At 37.7% G+C, this 21,338-nt stretch overlaps 1 pseudogene; it reads right to left on the bottom strand.

Annotated features, from left to right (window-relative positions):
• LOC125347577 overlaps positions 1-21,338 on the bottom strand; it is a 59,567-nt pseudogene that overhangs the window by 11,322 nt on the left and 26,907 nt on the right.

The raw sequence follows: 21,338 nt of genomic DNA on the forward strand, positions 1-21,338 counted from the left end.
TGTTCCATTCTGTTGGCTCTGTTAGATAAAAATCTGTCTTGATATTAAAAGCACTGTGGCAGAAATTTGCTTTATGTTGCTTGTTTTCCCATTTGCCTTCATATTACAAAACTATAACTCTATAAAATATATGTTAATCTCTATTGGAGTCAAACATAAAGCAAAACAAACAGTCAAGGTAGGTCCCACCACGAAAGAAAAATCAAAATATAAAGCAAGCAATTTGTTTCACTTGCTTAGTTTGTTTTTAAAAGGGAGGATTTGATAAGCACTCTACTTAGTTGCCCTTTATTTCTAAAACAAAATACACAAGATATCTTCTAGGTCTCCCCAAATGTCAAGAAATCACATCTGTACCACAATTCTTACACTCTAATCATGATTAACACATCACACTAACATGCTCCTTTAGAGTATACTGTATGAAAACTAAAATAATTTTAACCAAAAATGTAGAGAAAAAAATAGCTTTCTGAAATAGAATAGTGCTACTACCTCTTCCTATTTCTATTTGCCTATTACATAAAACTAACAGTGTTTGGAAAGAATTAAGCCAGAGGAAATTCTTCATATAAACATTTATCTGGAATATCATGTCATGTAGGTATCTACTTTCACAAGATTCAGAACTAATACATCCCTAAGCCAGAAACAGTTTGTGTGTCATTTAAAACAAATCATTCTACATTATATACTGAGACCCATTTTCATTTCTCAACTGAATACATTCTGGAGCCAAGTGAGCAAAATGCTCTCAAATGTAACATCGGTGTCTTCAAGGACTAAGTTCCAGGAACTGAGACTATCAAAACTGCTTGTAAAGAAGTAGCATTGTGGCTCATGTGGTAGAGGGCTAACCTTGAGCACAAAGAGGCTTAGGGACAGTGCCCAGGCCCTGAGTTCAAAACCCACAATTGATTTAAAAAAAAAAAAACCTGCTTATAAGAGCCTGCTACACGTGCCTTGAATTTAGCAGCAGGCCAGCAGTTCAGCTGAATAAAGTTCTCTCTTCTTCTGGGGAGGGGGACGGGGATTGCTTGTAAGAAAACAGATCAACATATCGGCTTAAAACATTTTTTTTAAATAATACTTTGGGGAAAAAAAAACCTAAAGTCAAATTTTAGAAGTATGAGGCACCTCAAACAGAATAATTTTCTTAATTCATTCTCATAAGAAGCACCATTAGCATGTATTCCTGTTGTCCATTTCATAATCAATTTGTTACTAGGACTGGATTGTGCAGTCATTTATAAGAAGAGTAATGAGAACATTGCTGGTCTTTTTGGCAAAATTATTTCAGGAAAAATAATTCAGTCCTGAAGTCAGCCAAATACCATTTAAAAACATAACACAGAAACAAATAGTATTTATCAAGTACTTAACTGCTTTAACCCAGAGAAAAATCACAGAAATCCCCTAGAGAACATTACACTAATCATAAATTCCACCTTAACATAAAACAAGCACTTAAATGAAGTAATCCTTACTTAGAAAAAAGACTTTTGTCATGAAAAGTATCAAATTAATTTTTTGAAATAGTATCAAAACTATGGAATATTCAAAAACTGTGTGAAGCTTTACATTTTAAATCATTGTCTTCATTAACATTTCTGCACAAAGTAAATTAAATCAATGAAGATATGAAAAATAATTAGGTTAGTTTGGGTTCAGGGATGCTGAAAATCCCAAATGTAGTAGTGAGATTGACTTTGGACTTGATAATCATTAGCTAAAGAGTCAAGTTCTGTGTCCCTGCAGAAAGGAGGCTTTCCCATTACAACCTCACAGTAAGAACAAAGTAAATTAAATGAATAATAGCAAAATAAAGAAAAGCAAAGCTGACAGTGGAGAAGGTGATTCCTGAATTTCTGAGTTTAGTCACTGGGTTCAATGAAGGGAAATCATCTTAGAAGAGATTTTAAAGTCAAATCTTTCAACCAGGGAGAATAAAAGACCCTTCATTTTTTACATCTCTAAATTCCAAAAGATTTTACCTCTCCATTGACTTAATAGGAGACAACCCCAAAACTTATTACAGAACCAGGGAAGCAGTTGTGACTTGGTCTCAGGTTCACTGAATGGATCTATTTGGGTGAGAAATGTGAGTCACTCTGCAAATACTGTATTGCAACATAGAAATCTAAGAAATTGGAGGGGAGGAGGTAATATAACGCCTTCAAAAGTTCATAACTCTTCAATGCTAAATTCCAAGATAATAAAATGGTTGAAATAGGACAGATAATACAATGTCTAATTTATTTTATTTATTTATTTATTTATTTTTTTGGCCAGTCCTGGGCCTTGGACTCAGGGCCTGAGCACTGTCCCTGGCTTCCTTTTGCTCAAGGCTAGCACTCTGCCACTTGAGCCACAGCGCCACTTCTGGCCGTTTTCTGTATATGTGGTGCTGGGGAATCCAGCCCAGGGCCTCATGTATACAAGGCAAGCTCTCTTACCACTAGGCCATATCTCCAGCCCAACAATGTCTAATTTTTAAAATGACTGCTGATAGGAAATACAGAAATTAATAATGTAAAGAAGCCAATTCAAGGTCTGGGTGTGATTGTGCAAAAGAGATGAATAGTTCAGCAAAGAAATTGTTCTGGGAATTCAGGGTGGGGGAGGAAATGTTGGAAATGAAACATTCAATATAACAAATGAAAATGAGGCAGAAAGCATAAAAAGTAGGAAGATCTCAGTCCAGACCAGTCTAGGCATAAAGTGAGTTCTGTCTTGAAAGTAACCAACCCCAAGTTACTGGAGATGTGGCTCAAGTATAGAGTGTCTGCCTACCAAGCAGAAGGTCCCAAGTTCAAATCCCATTACCACCAAAAATAAATTGATAGAGAACAAAGTCCTTTCAAGATAAGCACACACTAAATCAGTTTGTGACTACTAAAACAGTATTGCAGAACATACTTACAGGAATTCTATGTAGGTGAGCAAGAAAGTCATAAACATGAGATTACCAGAAAGAATCTATTCCATGAGCGAAACAGATGAACTAATGAGGTTACTCAAGTATCAAACATGTTCAATTCAGTAAGACAACAAGTTCCTAAGATACTTAAGGAAGAAAGAAAAGAATAGACAATGCTCCTAAGATCGAAAAGGAAAAACAATTGGTATTTCCAAATAGAATACACAAAGGTCCTTCCTACTTATTAGCTAAATGACCAAAGGCAGAAGACTTCATCTATCCAAAACTCAATATATCCCAGGAAGAAAGCCTAACTTAAAAGAATCCATTTAATGCTTAAGAAAACGTAGGAAGAACAGAAAGGTGTTTTGCTTAACATTGTGTGGGATCTCAAAAGACAAGCGTAGGTTATTTGTACAATGAATTGTGATCTGCTTATTTAAGGGTATATATCTTACTTCCACTATGAGTCATTCCAAATCATCAAATTTAAATTTAAAACACAGTGCTCAATCTAGTGGCTGCCAAAGAAAAGGACTCCATAAGCATTTGTGGCATTACTGCATTACTGGTGGGGAGTGGGGGTTCCATCACCCCATATGGTTTCTGTGAAACACCACATAACATGGTTCAAATTCAAATCTAGAAAAATGGCTAAAGAATCACAAAGTGGAGAATTTTGAACTATTATCTTACATGAGACTTCTGTGATAAGTGAAAGTTACTGAAAATATTTGAAACTTGGTTCAGCCTCGTGTAACAAAACTGGTATCTTGTGTCAGTTTCACATTGATCTATTAGGACATGTCCAGACTTCTGTTGTTATTGTTGGCTTAGAATCCAGTTCTTTTGAGAAACTGTTTCTTTACCAAATCAATCCATGTGAGCATTGTCTCTCAGATCCCTCTCCCTGACACACACACACACACACACATACCCCAACACAGACACATACTCATAGTGTGAGGTGTGAGGATGGCCACATGATCCAGGCTAAGCCAAACTAAAGCACTCTGTCTCCTTGGCTTCAATAATTGATTCTAGTAGATGCATGTATCCCTCCTGAAGCAATTCAGAGAGTTTCTGAGCTCAGCAGATGTGACCTGGGACAAGAAACCACCAGGTTGGAAATTCTTTCCTGAGAGTAAAGTCAAACTCCATGAAGAAAAACTGAGGTGACATTGAACACTTAGATCAAACCATCCTTGATCTCATACTGAACTCTCCACTGCATGAAACAGCACATCATCATGTTGAAGCCAGTATACCATTTTTTTCTGTCTTTAGACCCCTAAGGTATCATAGTGAGTTCCAAAGCTGGGAGATGAATTGTCAGTAACAGATCCTAGCATGACTAATTTGTTCAAGGGAGCCAGGAAACAGGTCCAAGAGGATGACCTATGGATGATAAACTGACAGCCTGACCCACATTCTTGTTACATGTTTGCAGAGCTGCTGGTGAGTTGTTGGTCATATATTGGAACTCAGATGATATGTCTATTAAAGCCAAAGACTTGGAGACTATTAGATATGGCTATACTTTTTTTTTTAAAGAGGACAAATGATATCACTAAAATAGAACTTTTTTCACTGAAGTCAACAATACAAAGAAGCTAAAAGTTGGCAATCTTGACTCATCATAAACAGAGAAGAAAAACCAAATTTTTCTCCACCAATCTAGTTTATACAAGAAAATAAAGGCAAAATAATCAAGAATGAAGTCATGATTCTCCATGTCTTCTACAAAATACCCTTGATGTATGGCATATCTATGTTGAGAAAAATGACAATCACCTCAGAGAAAAAAAATAAATGAAAGGAACGAAGAAAAAGAAAGAAAAAAAGAAAAATCTAGCACCTGGAATGTGGTGTGGGAACAAAAGAGCATACTACTTGTGATTTCCACTCCATGAAATTGATCTAAATGGCCCTAAAGAGATCCTGGTGGAAGTAATTTAAGCTGAATGTGAAGGGACCATCTAATCCTGTTGTGCAGTGTAGAAATTTCCTAGCCTCAGAGTACATTCAAGCACTTTCCCCAGCTTTGATTATGGGGTTGACCAAATGCAAATATAACCTCTACATTGTTGTAGCTGGCAGACTTGGGACTATGATAGCTGAACACTGAGTTTAAAACATGGCCCATTAACTTGGTAAACCCTTGGTAAAGCTTCCATCATGGCCAGCTCAGAATTTGCCTCAGATGATAAAGGACAACACAAATCATCTCAGAAAACAACCTCATAGGTGATAGGAAATCTACACTCCTTCTGGCCAACAGGACTTCCTTGTGTTCTGTGTGGGTACTGGCTCTTGAATGCAGCTTCTGTTTTTCCAAGTAATATTTAAGTTGCAGTTCTTTGTTATAAGATGTGTTAGGAAATGTTTAATATATCACATAGGTTAGTAGATCACAGCCAGTCATGCCCAACCCTGGCTGAAAGCTGTGCAAATCTTCCCTGAATCTGACTTGTCACCAAACACAACAATTGCATCTGCCATTGAATATCATCAGAACTGGTAAAAATCACTGACAGCAACAAAAAAGTCCTAGGTAGCACGGTACAAGATACAGATGTAGACTTTTTGATGGTTTACTTTTTTTCCTTTGACTCTGTAGCTCAACTCCCTGATAAATAGCAAGGACTTCTGATATTCAGCACCCTGTGTCCAGGGGTATTTATCTCTTCCTTGTCTTTGTCCCTCAACCAGTCATTGGATATCTCTGATGACTCATGTGGGGATATAACACTGTTGTCAGCCTGCAAGATGGAAGATTTCTTTCAGTGGACTTGCCTATCCTTCCAAAACTCCTCTTTCCATGTTCTTTTTTTTCTTCTTTATTGTCAAAGAGATGTACAGAGAGATTACAGTTTCATACGTTAGGCCTTGGGTACATTTCTTGTACAGTTTGTTACCTCCTCCCTCATTCCTTCCTCTAAGACAGACAAGATTCTCCCACATACACCTGAGAATGCACCTCTTATTGGTTCCTGTTGTTCCTAACTTCCTTATGGAGGACAGCTGACAGCTTTAAAAAAAAAATAGCTTCTGTCTCTCACAGACTTCTCATCACAAGAAGCCTGGGGAAAGGATGTAAGGGTCCTTTCCTGGCTAAGAGAGTAAAGGTCAATATTGCATCTACTGTCCCTCCGATCTGAAAGACAAAGTCATGTGGGCATTTAAGTCTCCTAGATCCATTTGACTTTGGCACCCCTACCTGGATGATAGGTGTGATTCCCAGTGTATCTGTTTGCCTTCAATATTTACTTCATTCTTTTTTGCATAGCTTCATAGAGTTAAGGGTGCATCTGTTGAAAATAGATTTAGTGAGGTGATGACATAGGAAATACGTGGAGTGGCACCCAACCCAAAGGTTAAGTTCCAAATGTATGACAAAATATATGTTACAAATTTTAGATAAAAGTTCCTACATCATTTGCTACTCAAGAACTTTTTGTTATCCATCTTTATCTCTAGAATAAGGAACAGGTCTTAAGCCCTTCTCAAACATCAGCCTCCGTGTCCCACTACTCACCATCTTCTGTTCTGCAGTCCATGTGAGAGCTCTGACTGATGCAGTCCTGGAAGTGCTTCACTCATCCCCATCCCTCTGTCCTTGCTTACACTGTCTGGGGAGCTACAGTGGGGTTCCACGCACATAGACTGTTGAAATGCTGTACAATGAATATCCTGTAAGGAAGGGTTTTGCAAGTTTCCATGTGCCTGCAAATGAGGATCCTGATGAAGTATTGATCCCAAGTCAGATCCAGGATAAGGTCTAAGATTCTGCATTTCACACAATATTCCCATTGTGCCCTCTCTACAGCTGCTCTCTGAGGAAGAAGAGGGGCAGTTAACAAAGGCCAAATCTTTGGGGAGACATCGTCTGACTACCTCAGCTCTGATATATCTCTGCTATTGCACTTACTAGACTTAAACCATTTAACTATCCATCTTATCTTAGAGCCAGGCTTCAAAGTAACATTATGTGTAGCACTATTAGTCTTGTAAGCTTAGCTGCACACATTAATATCATAAGAGGGGGCACTACACTTTCAGAAATTACAAGAGTGTCATGTTCAACACAGTTTTTGTTTAGTGAATATGACTGAGATACTAGGCTGCATAAGCCTGCATTGCTTGTGAGTCTCTCTCCAAGAGACACACTTAGAACAGTCCTACACTAAATATTGGGGAAACAACCTAGATACTCCATGTCTTCATGCTTTATATAACTCCTCTAATTTCTCCATGTCTCAGTGATGTTCTCATAATTTTAATAAGACAATGATAATATTGTTTTACAGGACTGTTTAAGGTTTCAGCCAGGGAACAGATGTAAAGGAGATGGTGTTTTATAAAGCATTCTGTTCTTGTTACATAGCAAGTCCTGTGTAAGAAAATGAACATTCATTACTAGCTTAAGTGCCAGTTCTTTTAGGTTACCATGAAAATTCTTACACAATTTAAATTCCTTTAATCACTTTTGACTATTCTGCAACCTACCCACTGTAAGTCCTCTAGACTCTTTATGTTTGTGCATGTTTGCTTTTTTTCTATGTATTCCTAGGTAACCTCCAACTCATTCTTCTGCCTCAGCCTTCCAATTGCTAGATACAGGTTTGTACTATCACATTCAGCTATACTACATTTCTCTTTAAAGCTAAGTAGTTCTCATAGGTATATCTGTAAGGGTTACTAGCCATCACTTCCTATCTCCTTTCTGGGTTGAAGCTAAAAGTATGCTGATTCTAATACTAGAAGCCGACATGAAAGATCAGGAAAATACAGCCATCTGTAAGGTTACCACAGCAACCACTAGATGTCATCTTTAGAATGTCCCTCTGTTCACGTCCTTTTTGAGAAGGGCTGTAAAGTATCTATTCACTTGTCTACTAAATACTTGGCTTACATATAATCTTAGAGAGTAATCAAAACTATTCAGGCATCAACATAAAGAAATTTGCAACTGCACTGGGTTATAAAATACACACCATAAAGGGATGAAACTTCCTCAATATCAAATTTCTTTTCTCTTTGCTTATCTGCTAGCATAGCCTTTTCTTTAAAAATTGATGGAATACAGATTTGCTTTATTTTTGAAAAGCATTCTTATATTTTACAGATTTTTTCCCCATAGCCAAGGTGAAAACCACAGCAAATCACACATCAGAAACATGTATGTGCATGAGTTTGTGTGTATAAGCGTGTATGTATAATTCACTGAAGTATGTATTTGCCCACAATTGCTACTCAGACACAGTATCCATCAACATCTTGGTTAGATATATAGGAGGAGGGAAATGAATGGGATATGCACATGCATATGTCTAAAGAAATAAATATACATTATAGATACAGACACACAAACATATATGTGTTATTTGGCTATTTTGGACAGGAAAATTTGGGTACAGTCACTTAAATTAGATTGATGTTTATATGTGCTTATGCAAAATAAGTCATGAGACTTATGTGGTGATTCCCGCAAGACTAAGCTCTCCCTCGCTCACTCAGCTTTCTTGCTCACTGATACCACTGTACCACTAGAACCACCCTACAGACCAGCATTTTACTGGTGAATTGGAGATGGAGCTTCATAGACTTTTCTGTCTGTGATGCTCCAGATTTCAGCCTCCTGAGTAGCTAGGATTACAGACATGTGTTCCTGATGCCCCCAGCTTTGTTTCCGATCTCGTTATTATTAGCAATGCTGTGATGAATATTCTTGCAGAGAGATCGTTATTCACACATCTCATCACTTCCTTGGGATCCATTTCCTGCAGGTGAGTTGTTCAACCCATGGATATGCCAAATTTTAAGAGTTTTAATGCAGATTGTCAAATTGCTCTCCAAAAATACTGAGCCATTTCCTGTTCTCATCTGCAGTGCATGTTGGAAAGAGAAAATGCTAATAGGAAACTGAATTTAATTTGACTGTTCAAAGATTTTATACCTCCAACAAGAAAGATAAAGATCCTTGCACCTCTGAAAAGCTAGAGATGGAGAAGATTTCAGGCAGGGGATGGGGCGGGGAACTGCTGACTGAAAAAGTCTTTTTCTATCTAATAACATCAAAAGAAATGCAATTTAAAGCCTAGAAATGGAAAGAACATTGTAAGGTTTGGTTATTGAAGATATTTTAAAAAGGATTCATGAGGAGAGAAATGGTGTGGCACAATGAAGAAAAAGCACTGGATTTAGTGCTGACATAACTGGGTTTGAATCACAGCTTCTGCTTTACTATGATGCTAAGCAAACTATTTTAACTTCTCAAGCTCATTTTCCTTAATATAAAAATGAGGCAGTTACTGCCTCTCTCTCTTTCTCTCTCTCTGTCTTCTGCTTTTGTGAAGTTTAAATTTGTTAATGTAAAAAGGTTTAATCATAGTTGTATTTGAATTGAAACTTGAACTCCCCTTAAATTTTATGATATTGCTATTCAATATTTTATATTCTCCATAACTGCTTGGAGATGAGTAATAAATTCTTTTCCTTCAATAAAAAGAACCATTTGAATTTGATACAGCATTCTTCAAGGCTTCATTTTTGTGGCTGTTGTTTTATAATTTTATCAGTAAAAGATGTTAGTTTTTGATCAACTTTTACATATAACACAATGCACACATTTTAAGTGTGTGGCTCCATGGGGTTTGGGAAGTGTGTAGATAGCTATGTAATAGCACCTCCTTCAAGATGTGAAATAATCCATCACCAGTCCCTCAATGAATTCATCCTAAGAACCGCCCCCACCGCCAGGCCTCTTTGTATCAACCCCTCCAAACAATGCCTGATCTGAATTTTATCACTATACATTAGTTTGACCTACTTTCAAATTTAAAAAAAATGGGATTATATCAGGAGCCAGTTGCTCACACCTAGAAGCTAGCTACTCAAGAGGCTGACATCTGAGGATCACAGTTCAAAGCCAGACTAGGCAGGAAAATCTGTGAGACTGTTATCTCTAATTAACCACCAAAAAGCTAAAACTAAGATGAGATGCAACCCAAGTGGTAGGGTGCTAACCCAAGTGGCTTTGTGCTTAAGCACAAAAGCTCAGGAAAAGCAGCCATGTCCTTAATATGAGCTCTAAAACTAGCACACACACACACACACACACACACACACACACACACACACACACACACGCACAAACACAGATAGAGATAGAGATAGATAGATAGATAGATAGATAGATAGATAGATAGATAGATAGATATGCACCGATGTTAATTCACCTATTTCACTTTTGTTTCATAGTTTGTTATTTATTTATTGCTGGGAAGAGTAAAATTTCATAGTACAAATATACTGTTCTTTATTAGTAAACTGTGTGGATTTAGCTGTTTACCATGGTTCTGATGAGTAAAATGGCTCTCTGTGTTGTAGACATGCATTTCATTTATCTTAAAGTGGATATAAAGGGCTATTGCTTGGGCAAACAATAAATGTATGCTTAATTTTATAATTATCAAAACACTTTTCATAGTGATGTGCCACTTGCTTTCCACCAGCACGCTCTAACACCACTATGGTTCCACATCCTCAACCACATTAGATGTATAGAGTCTGTGGTTTTGTTTTTAAACTCTCAACTGAGTATTAGGTGTTATGTCATTGTGGTTTTTGTCCTTCATTTTATTGATGAATAACAATGTCAAGATTTTGTTCGTGTCCTTCTGGGACATTTTTGTAACTATTTTTCTGTCACAATGGTTGTTCAAGATGTTTTCCTACTTTACTAGCTTATTTTGACTTCTTATTAGTTCTTGCTAATGTGGATATTTCCTCACATAAAATGTTAAGTCAAGGCCAGGCACTGGTAACTCAGGCCTGAAATCCTAGCTACTCAGAAGGCTGAGTGAGATCTGAGGATGGTGATTGAAGCCAGCCTGGACAAGAAAGTCCATAAAATTCTTATCTTCAATTAACCACCAGAAAATCAGAAGCAGAATTGCAGCTCAAAGTGACAGAGCACTATACTTAAGCACAGAAGCTCAACGATAGAGCCCATGCCCTGAGTTCAAGTCCCATGACTGCAAGAATTAATTTAAATAAATTAAAAATAAAATGTTACGTTGATTTTCCTTTTCACTAGTTTTTCACTCAGTTTTTTATATGCTTGCTATTGAGTTGTAAGAGTCCTTTGTATGTTTGAACCATAGTTTTTTGTTTTTGTTTTTCAGATTTACAAAGTGTGTCTGGCAATGCATGTCTCAGTCTATAGACTTTTCATATTTAATGCTACATTTTGATGTAATTCAAATTATCATGTTTTAAGTTGACAATCTGTGCCTTTTCCTATCCTAGTGCCTAAAATTACACAGATATTTTTTACACTGCATTTTCTAGAAACCTGATACAGGTAGCTTCGACCTTTAGATCTGTGATCCATTTTAAATTAATTTTTGTGTGCTATAAAGGAAGAGTCAAAGTTTATTTCTTAATATGAATATCTAATTTTTCCACTTTGATTTGTTGAAAAATTGTCCCTTTCCTATTGAGTTACTTTGTTGCCTTTATCAACATGACCTGATCATGTATGTGCAAGTCTGATTTGTTTCAATGCCTACTATTTTGATAATTCCATATTGTATTGATGGTTGAAGAGATTATAGTAAATTTTGAAACCATATTTTGATTTTGGATTGTTGAATTCCTGTGTAAATGATTGAATGGTTTCTTAATTTCTTGTTTCTTTTTACTTTCTTTTTTCTTTCTTTCTTTCCTTCTTTTAATCAGTAGTGCTCTCTCTCTCCCTTCTCTCGGGCCAAGGATCATCTTGGCCACAGGCCAGCAGTTCAGTAATAAACTTTCTCTCCTGCCTGAATACCGCGTGGCGCTCTCCTTTACCGGCTACCTACTTAAAAAAACGTAACATATATGGTGCCATGACTCGGGAAGGGCTTAAGAGTCAGGACAGGTGGAATTACCATCTATTTTTCTTCTTTTTCTGGGAGTATCCCCAGTCCTGACGGCCCTTTTTACGTGACCGAACTGCTGCGAGTCGCCACACGGCACTTTTTACTAATACCATTGCTGGCCTCCACATCCACCTCCACCTCCACACCACTTGTCTACCCTGGTGAGTGAAACTGCTGCTGCTCGGGTTCTCTGCCGCTCCGTCTGCCACTTCTGCTGCTTCTGCCCGGTAAGCTCATCCACTTACCAGGCGCCTCTCTCCCGTGCTTTTTGGGTTTTGCATCACAGTCACACCCAAGCTGGGAAACTGCTAGCATGCCTCTTGACAGTGCAATGAGGCCTGCTCGAAATACTCACTCAGATATAGTTTTTGCCACTGCAATGGTAAATGGTTAGAAGTCACTTATATTCAGGCTCTCTCTCTCTTTCTCTTTTCCTCTCTCTCTCTTCCTTTTTCTCCCTCTCTCTCATCTTCCTGCTTACTTGCTTACTTTATAAAATTCCCAAGTCGTACCATCGTTGTGTGCCTTGCTCACAAAGCTGCCTCTTCTCACAGACCTCTGAAACTGAGGCTTGACCACCAATGTGCTTTGTCAGCAAAGATATCTAAAAGTTCTTTTCTCTAGCATTGACCACGTGGTGAATATTGGGTTTAACAGGCATCAGCTCAGGCGCCATTATGCCATGCCACGTGTTCTCTGTTAGTGTGTTTGTGTCCTGCCACCCCCCTCAACATGGCATGTTTGATAAACATGGAGTTTATCAAAATATGGTTTCTCCATTTGATAATCTGAAAATTGTTGTTTGCTAGCAAAATTGTTTTTCTAACCAACCACGTGGTTTTAAAATATTGGGCAAAAAAAAGTCATTTACTATTGGAATTCCAAAAGAGTCTACTGCTGAAATTCATTTTTGCATGCTGTAAAACCTATGTGCACAGTGTGTATGTCTGTGTAAATGTCATTTGTTAATATGTTCATCTAGCTATATATCTGTGCGAAAACTCATCACATCTACTGAGTTTTGTCATTGCAGAATTCTGGCAAGTATTTGGTCAGTTCTTGACAAGGTACAGGTAAGCTCTAGTCCCCTTGGTCTCCTTGTTGTTTTAATTGGAAGTAAAAAAAAGGGCTTTTGTGGCAAAGACTCCTTGGATTGCAGTTCGAAGCCAGCCAGGGCTGAAAATCTCTCTCAAACTCCATCTCCCAATTAATCAGCGAAGAGCCAGGCTGGAAGCATGGCTGAAGAGACTTATCTCTTACCAGACAAATGCTGGAAGTGGAGTTCAAGTGGTAGAGTACTAGCCTCGAGCAGAAGTGCTCAGGGACAGTGCCCAGGCCCTGAGTTCAAATCCTGTGAATGCCAATGAGGGCAAGCCATCCCAGCAACAAGCACCTAGACCACTGGGACTCAGCCAGTTCCAGGAACAAGTATCATGGAGTGGAGTAAGAGGAAAATGATCACATCCAAAATGGAGTCACTTTGTCTCACCCTTTCAAAATTAATCAGAGCTGGGGGATCAAGAGATAGTAGCTTGTCCATCTAATGTCCATACCTGAGTATAAGAACTAGCCAAGTCACCCAATTTTTAATTTTGTGCCCTAAACCCTTCCTTTTGCCTTAATATTTTTTTTGCCCTGCCCCTGCCTCATGAGACTTCTTCCAGGCTTCATTCAAGGACTGGCATCTACCACCAAGGGACCCTGCTGCTCGCCTTCTCCAAGAGAGGCCACATTTCTGCCTTTTACCCCTAATGCTGATGCTTCTTGCCAGCAGGAAGCAGCCAGAGAGAGTCTTCGTCCTTTTTCATAACTATTAAAAGGCTGGAATGTTAGGTCCTCTCCCTAAGGGCTCCATGTAGATGCCCCCACCTCATTAAGTCTCCACCCAGTTACCTGGGTAACCTGCAGACCTGGAGGCAGTTACCTCCCCTTTCCCTGAGGTCACATCCTAATCTACCTGGCCACACCCCTTGCCCCTGCCCTAGATATAAGGCAGGGCTGGGTGGGGGTCGCTCTCTCTCTCTCCCTTCTCTCCCGCCATGGATCATCTTGGCCACAGGCCAGCAGTTCGGTAATAAACTTTCTTTCCTGCCTGAAAAAAAAAAAAAATCAGTAGTGGTGGTGGTAGTAGTAGTAACAGTAGTTGTAGTAATAGTAGTACCTTGATGATTCTGTATTTGAACTTAGGGACTTGTACTTGCTATGTAAATTCTCTGCCACTGAAGTCAAATTCCAGCTCTCAATTTCCATAAAATTGACTCTGAGATTGGATTGGGATTGGATGAGTCTCTACTATAATTTGAAGGACGTGAACATATTGACAATATTGTGACATGCAATCTATTAACATGGTTTATTTCTCCATTTATTTAAAAATTTAAAATTGTCTCCCAAGGATATCTATTGGTTTTCAACACAGGCTTCTATATTTATTTGAAAGAACTTTATAGTTTTAACAGTACTTTTTAAAATTACAATTAGTTATTGCTAGTACAGAAATACACACACATATGGGGGTTGTAATATTGTTTTATAACTCAGAACCTTATATTTGCTAGGCAAATACGTGAACCACACCTCTAGCCCTTTTGTTTTATTTTTGCAGATAGTGATTTGCACTGTTTCCTGGGGCCAGTCTTGGATCATGATTGATTCTATTAACTGCACTTCCCACATAGCTAGAATTACAGGTACGACCATATCACATCAGGCTGTTTGTTGAGATAGAGTCCCACTAACTTTTTGCCTGGGTTGGACGAGAGTAGCTATCCCCCAAATATACCTGTAATACAGATACAAAGCACTGTTCATGGCTTGGATGTATATATAGATATAGATATAGATATAGATATAGATACATATATGTATATATATATACACATGCATATACTATAATATATTTAATTTAATTATATGTATATTATATAATGTATATTTTAATGGAGGTAGCCTATGACATTACTAAATCTGTATAATAATCCTAGTTATTTCTTTGTTTCTTTATAGACCTCTTTTTTCTCTTTTTCTTTTTTTATTTTGTGCTGCTCCTGCATCTTGACCTCAAGGCCTGGGCACTATCTTTGAGGCTTTTGCTCAAGGCTGCCACTCCACTGCTTAAGCCACAGCTCTACTTCTGGCTTGTTGGTGGTTAACTGGAGATAAAAGTCTCAGTCTTTTCTGGCCAAGCTAGCTTCAAACTGTGATCCTCAGCTCTCAGTCTCCTGAGTAGCAAGGATTACAGATGTGAGCAATTGGTGCCTGCTTTATAGACTTATTAGTCTTTTCTATGTATATAGCTATGTAATTTATAGAGATAATTTTACTTCTTCCTTCTCAATCTATATTCCTTTTATTCCCATTTCTTGCTCTAGTTTATTGGTTAGCACCTCCAGTGTAATTTTGAATAGAAAATGTATGAATAGACATCCTTACGGTAGTCCCAATTTTAGGACAAAGCACTTGGCATTTCACAATTAATTAGTATTTCCTATTGATACATTGAATAAATTTTCTATTGGTCTTAGAAAGTCCCTCTTCTTTCTAATTTGATGAGGGATTTTCATATGCAATATTTAATTTTGTTAATTTTTTCTTTTTCCACTGAAGCTATCTTATGACTTTTTCCACTTACATTTTGTCAAAGTGACAAATTATGATAGTTAACATATGTTTAAAAACAAGCCTTGTATTAGATCACTCCATTTGGCTATGACATATTTATTAACTTCCTTAAGATATTTTTTGTTCGAGGTGCCAGTGGCTCATACATATAATCCTAGCTACTCAGGAGGCTGAGGTCTGAGGATCAGGGTTCAAAGCCAGCCTAGGAAGGAAAGTCTGTGAGACTCTTATCTCCAATTAACCATCAGTAAACCAGAAATGGCACTGTGGTTCAAATGGCAGAGCATTAGCCTTCAGCTGAAGAGCTGAGACTGTGCCCAGGTCTAGAGTTGAAGCCACACAACCAACTTAAAAAAAATATGTTTTTTGTTTTGATTCGCTAAAATTCTGATTTTTTGCATTAAAATTACTTGGAAATGCTACCTATAATATAATTACTGGCTAGCAAATTTGAACTTGTTATTCTGGGTTGTAAGCTGTAAAACTCTAGAGTTGTTTTGCATTCCTCCAACTTTGTGTGTTTCCTCTCCAAACACTAAATCTCCTGTAGATCTTGTCAAAGTTTAGTCTTATTTTAACCCTTATCAAGATGAGTCTAGAGTAAGTCATACAAGTTGAAGTCCTTCCTTCAAAGAGATGACATTTGTGGAGCCTCAAATGTGTGCACCCCAGCTCCTATTCCACAATTTGAGGATTGCTACATGTACACTGGAAGAGATTTCCTCTTCCCTTTGGGATTGTGCTGCTTGTTGTTCAATCCCTGAAAACAATTACCTTATATTGTTTCTCAGTTCTCATGTCATTTATGACACAAAAAGAATAAGTCTGCAGGGCTTTGCCTTAAAATGAACTCTTTGACTTGCGGCTGCCAGAGGGAAGACAGCAACTCTAGGACAATGATCAGATTTTTTTTTTAGTTGTCTCAAAATAGTACTGAAAGCAAGATGTGGCAGATTGTGTAGGATTATATGGAAAAGCTTCATGTTTCTTGGTCATTCTAAAATCTTACCTTCTTGCCTTTTCCCCAAGACCTCTGTTCATTCTCATGATATCCATTAAATTTCCATATAACAGCAATATACTGAATTAATAAGAAAAGGTCAGAGAAACTGTACCCTTTGCATTCTAAAAGGAAAAATAATGACAGATAAGTACAGACAGAAAACTCACCCAGGTACTTCACTGAGATTTAGTAAAACTAGCTGGGTCTTTTTCTCAAAATTTCTCAAGCTGACCCTGATCCTATCTTGGAAACAAGGGATCTATTCACAGAGACTTAAATACTTGACCTCAACTTCCAGGAGGATGGCGAGACCACAACCATCTTATATGTACCGCGTGCTAACCAATTGCACTACTGGAGCTCCCCACAACCATCTTACCTGCCATCAACACACCCCTCAGAACTCTCTTTCCCATCTTCAGCCTCCATTTTCTTGCTCTATCAAGCATCAGTTGCCACCCATCAAAAGAATCCAATATTTCACAGCAAAAATAGCCATTTTGTTTGCTCTGATTATGTGGGTTAGCAACCTGGACTGGTCTCATCTAAGTGGTGTCTTTTCTGTTCTCATTTGGAGTGGCTTCTGTTGCTACAGTCATCTGTCAGCTCAAATGGGGCCTGTTTGTCTAAGCCTCACTTACCAGTCTTGTGGAAACTGAAGGCTGTCAGCCATGCCAAGTGTCACCAATAGGCCAAAAGGTTTCTTCACACAATGGCTGGGTTCCAGAAGCAACATGAGGCAAGGCAAGCCTATGAGCAAAGCACTTGTTAAGACTTTGCTTGTGCGACATTTGCTAATATCCCATTACCAAGCAAGTCACAGAGCCAAGCTGAGTCAGTGGGAAAGAACAAAGCAGGGGTGTGGAAATGGGGACCCTGCTACTATGACAATTTGCCACATATATTTAGACATCCCATTCTGTACCTAAGCTCAGTACATTTCTGTTACCAAAATCTGCTACAATATTTCAGTGTCACTATGTGCTGCTTATGAGAGAAAGGATGCTACAACCTGGAAAATCAAGATGATGTATTGGTGATTTCTGAGTTCTGCTCTGCTGTGGCAACTTGAGTTCAGGCTCTATTTTTGTGTGTGTAATTAATAATCACCAAACATGCACAAGTGCAGAACTATCAGCTGTATATGACTCCAGTGCTGGAGTACCAACAAACACTTACCATTATCTACCCTATCCTATATACACACTACTTGCAACATAGTAATCCATGTCTCATAACTATCCTATGAATAATTTGCAACTCGTGGATTCCTTAAACTTTACATAAATCTTCCAGGTTATTTGATCATGGAACCAGAATGGAGAACTAAGCTCAGAATTCAGACCTTTCCATTGTTAGAACTATGTTGTCCTAATCACATAGCCTACAAACTTTCATATAATTCAGTCCTGCCTTCACAGACATGTGTCTCCTATTCTGATGCCTAATTTATATCTATAAGATCTGCATTCAGGTTGCAAGTACATGCCTAGAATCCCAGCATTGAGGAGGCTGAGACTGAAGGTTCACAGTTCCAGGCCAGCTTAGCCTATGAAATGAAATCCTGTCTCAAAGAAAGAAAATTTGCATTCCAATCACATATTTTAAATGGAAATTTTCCAAATCCACAAATAATATTAAAATATTTATACTATTCATCCTCTTAATCTTCATTTCATTTGATGAGCTTGTGTTATGGCTGTAATCCCACTTCCTGCTTTAGAGATGTGTAGGAATGAGGAAGAGGTTCTATTTTATAGATACAAAACCACATTTCTTAATTCTCTCCCACCTGTTTCCTCATCAGGAAAATCCTGAGCCCTGACTTCACCAAGTGAGCTCTGATAAGAAGGAAGTTCAGCATGTCCTCTATTGCTTTCAAATGACAGTAATCCACAGAAATGTTTTTGTTCTGATTTATTTACCTATTAATGTTTGCCCCAGAACATCTTCAGTTCCTGCACTTTTAGATGTCTTTCCCCAAAGTAATAGCTTATAGCACATGTGAGCTGTACTAGCAAGGAATGAAATTGTGTTCTAAAATGGACTCAAGGACAGGACACTGAAAATCAAAGTGCCTTTTGCCCCTTATAAACTCCAAGTGAATTTTTAAGAACAAACAACTAAACAAGATCACAACAGAAAAAGATCAAAAACTCAGAGTCATTTGAAACAACTCAAAACTCTAGGACCTTCCAATTCTATGTATCCTAGCCTAGCCATGAAGTTGTTTTTTTTTTATCATTACAAAATCATGAGTACTCTTTACAACTACAAATCACTCATAAGTCTGTACAAGAAGGCATTGAGAATCCCAATTCCACTCTACCAAGTAAAGTATGAGCTAACAAGAGGAAATAGAAATGGAACATGGAGAGAGATACATAAGAAAGGGACGAACGCAGCAATCTGACTCTTGTCAGACATCTCATCAGAGCTCCTGTCAGCAGGAAGCCAATTACTTGAGAAAGAATGAAGTTTGTTTTATGACACCATATTACAAATGCAGCCCCTTCATCCTAACATCAAGGAAGGATTTTTACATTTCCAATAGAAACCAGCAGTGTTCTGCAGCTGATGGGCAGGTAGTCTGCCTTGAAGGTGAAAAGTATGGGGCTATGGAATGAATAATTGAACTTCATACCTCCCTCACTCTTGTGATTAATCTATGACAATTTGTGATAACCTGCAGTGGACAACTATGGTCCCTCAGATCACAATCACCAACGCCATAATATAACTTTTGACCTCCTGAGCCTCTTGTTGTCTCTAATAGGACAAGCTTCTAATGAGTTTTGTTAGTGGGGACTTATGATCTTCCACAGAGGCATTAAGGAAAAGCAAAGAGCATCACTCTCCCTTCCATTATTTACTAGGATTAGTTATTATCTTTTAATGATGTGATATTCTCCATGAAGAAATCATCTCTTGAAAAGTTTGCACATAAAAATTTATTCTAATGACAGGACCATCTTTGACCTTATCTGGAAAACAAAAATGCTTATCTGACTTCATTTTGTCTGTCCCTTTCCCTCATAGGGAACAGTACATACTGGTAAGTACTGGCATGAAAAGTGTGTCTGCACTCTGAAGCCTCTACCAGATTTTATCCACAGAAAAGTAGCATTTACATAAATGAGAAAAGGAAAGGAGTGACTTCAGGTCATTTAGGTGTTAGTAATATCCACTTTTATACCTGTGCATCATGATACATGTTTCTAATATTATCACTGTTGTCTCACAAATCCAGTCTAAGATGGCCATTTTATCTACAAGATTAATACACCAGACTTCAAAACACACACACACACACACACACACACACACACACACACACACACACACACTACCTAGACATTTCTGTTACAGATACAAAATTCCTTAAAACTTTCACAAAAAGAAAATTAAAAAGGAAGAATAGATTCTATTCCTTAAGGATAGCTATGTAACTTCCATCATTATCATTTCAGCACAGTGACGTTTATTCTCCTAAATCCTAGATAAGTTCTCATTTCTAATGTGATTTCTTCTTTGACCCATAGTTTGGCTTAAGTTAACTTACTTCCCAAACACTTGGGATTTTTTCATTTATCATTTTATGATTCACTTTTACCTTAATTCCATTTTGAGCAGAGAATATGCCCTGTATTAATTTAATGTTTGGGAGTTTGTCACCATTGGTTGTAGACTCCCCAGCAGTATTCTTGGGTCATGTGTTCAATTCTTCTTGGGAAACATGTTCAATTCTTCTACATCATTCTATCTACTTATTCTGTTATTTTTTTTTAAAAAGGCATAATAGATTTACATAAACTAGGGTGGATTTGTCTTTGTCTCTTTTTCTATCAGTTCTTACTGTGTAAGCTTTTAAACCTCTAATTATAACTAGGCATATCTGTCAGTGTTACTTCCTGCCTAATTAACCATTTTATCACTGTGCAATGTCTCTTTAATAATTCTTAATAGCTCTTAATCTGTTACTAACTTAGAATAGTAATTTTCTTTGGTTAATGTTAACTAGTATTATCTTCTTATTACTCTCAATTTTTTAAAAATGTTTTCTTTTCTTGTTTTGATGGTAGTAAGAATCAAATTCAGGTCCTCATATATGCTAGGCAAGTGTTCTACTTTAGAGCCACATTCCCAGCCCCTGTAATTTCATTTTTAAGTTGCATATTATGAGTAGAATAACATTATTCTAAGTCCAGTTTGAAATTCTATATATTCTAGTGAAAGTTGTCTTTCATTATTGATTTATGTGGGTCTAAATCATATTCTTGCTGTAGGTTTTTCTTCTTCTCCCCATACTTCATCTCCTCTTTGTTCTGATTTTGGTTGTGCTGCTTGAACTCAGGGCCTAGGAACTATCCCTGAGCTCTTTTTGCTCCAGGCTAGTATTCTACAACTTTGAGCCACAGAACCACTTCCAGTTTACTGGTGGTTAAGAGTCTCATGGACTTTCCTACCTGGGTTATTTCCAAACTGTGATCATCAGATCTCAGCCTCCTAAGTAGCTAGGATTACAAGCATATGCTACCAGTGCCCAGCTTAATTTGTATTATTTAAAAATACCTTGACTCAAGTATTTGTTGTAACAGCACAAATGGATTAAGATGGCAGCTTCAATTTCTCCATCTTTCTGCAGGTCTTCCTATTTCCTCATTTGGATCTATTACTAACCTCCTTTTGTAGCCTCTCAATCAATAAAATAGAGGTAGGGATGAGGATGGAATCAGAGAGAAAAAGAAGCACTTCAAATACATGCACATAGAAAGAGAGACAGGGAGAGAGACAGAAAGAGAGAAAAAGGAGAGAATCTTGAACACCCCTTGCTCCTTGCCTCATTGCTGTACCTTATTCAGTCTCT

This window comes from Perognathus longimembris, chromosome 3, assembly GCF_023159225.1.
Source record: "Perognathus longimembris pacificus isolate PPM17 chromosome 3, ASM2315922v1, whole genome shotgun sequence".
NCBI classification, from domain to species: domain Eukaryota; kingdom Metazoa; phylum Chordata; class Mammalia; order Rodentia; family Heteromyidae; genus Perognathus; species Perognathus longimembris.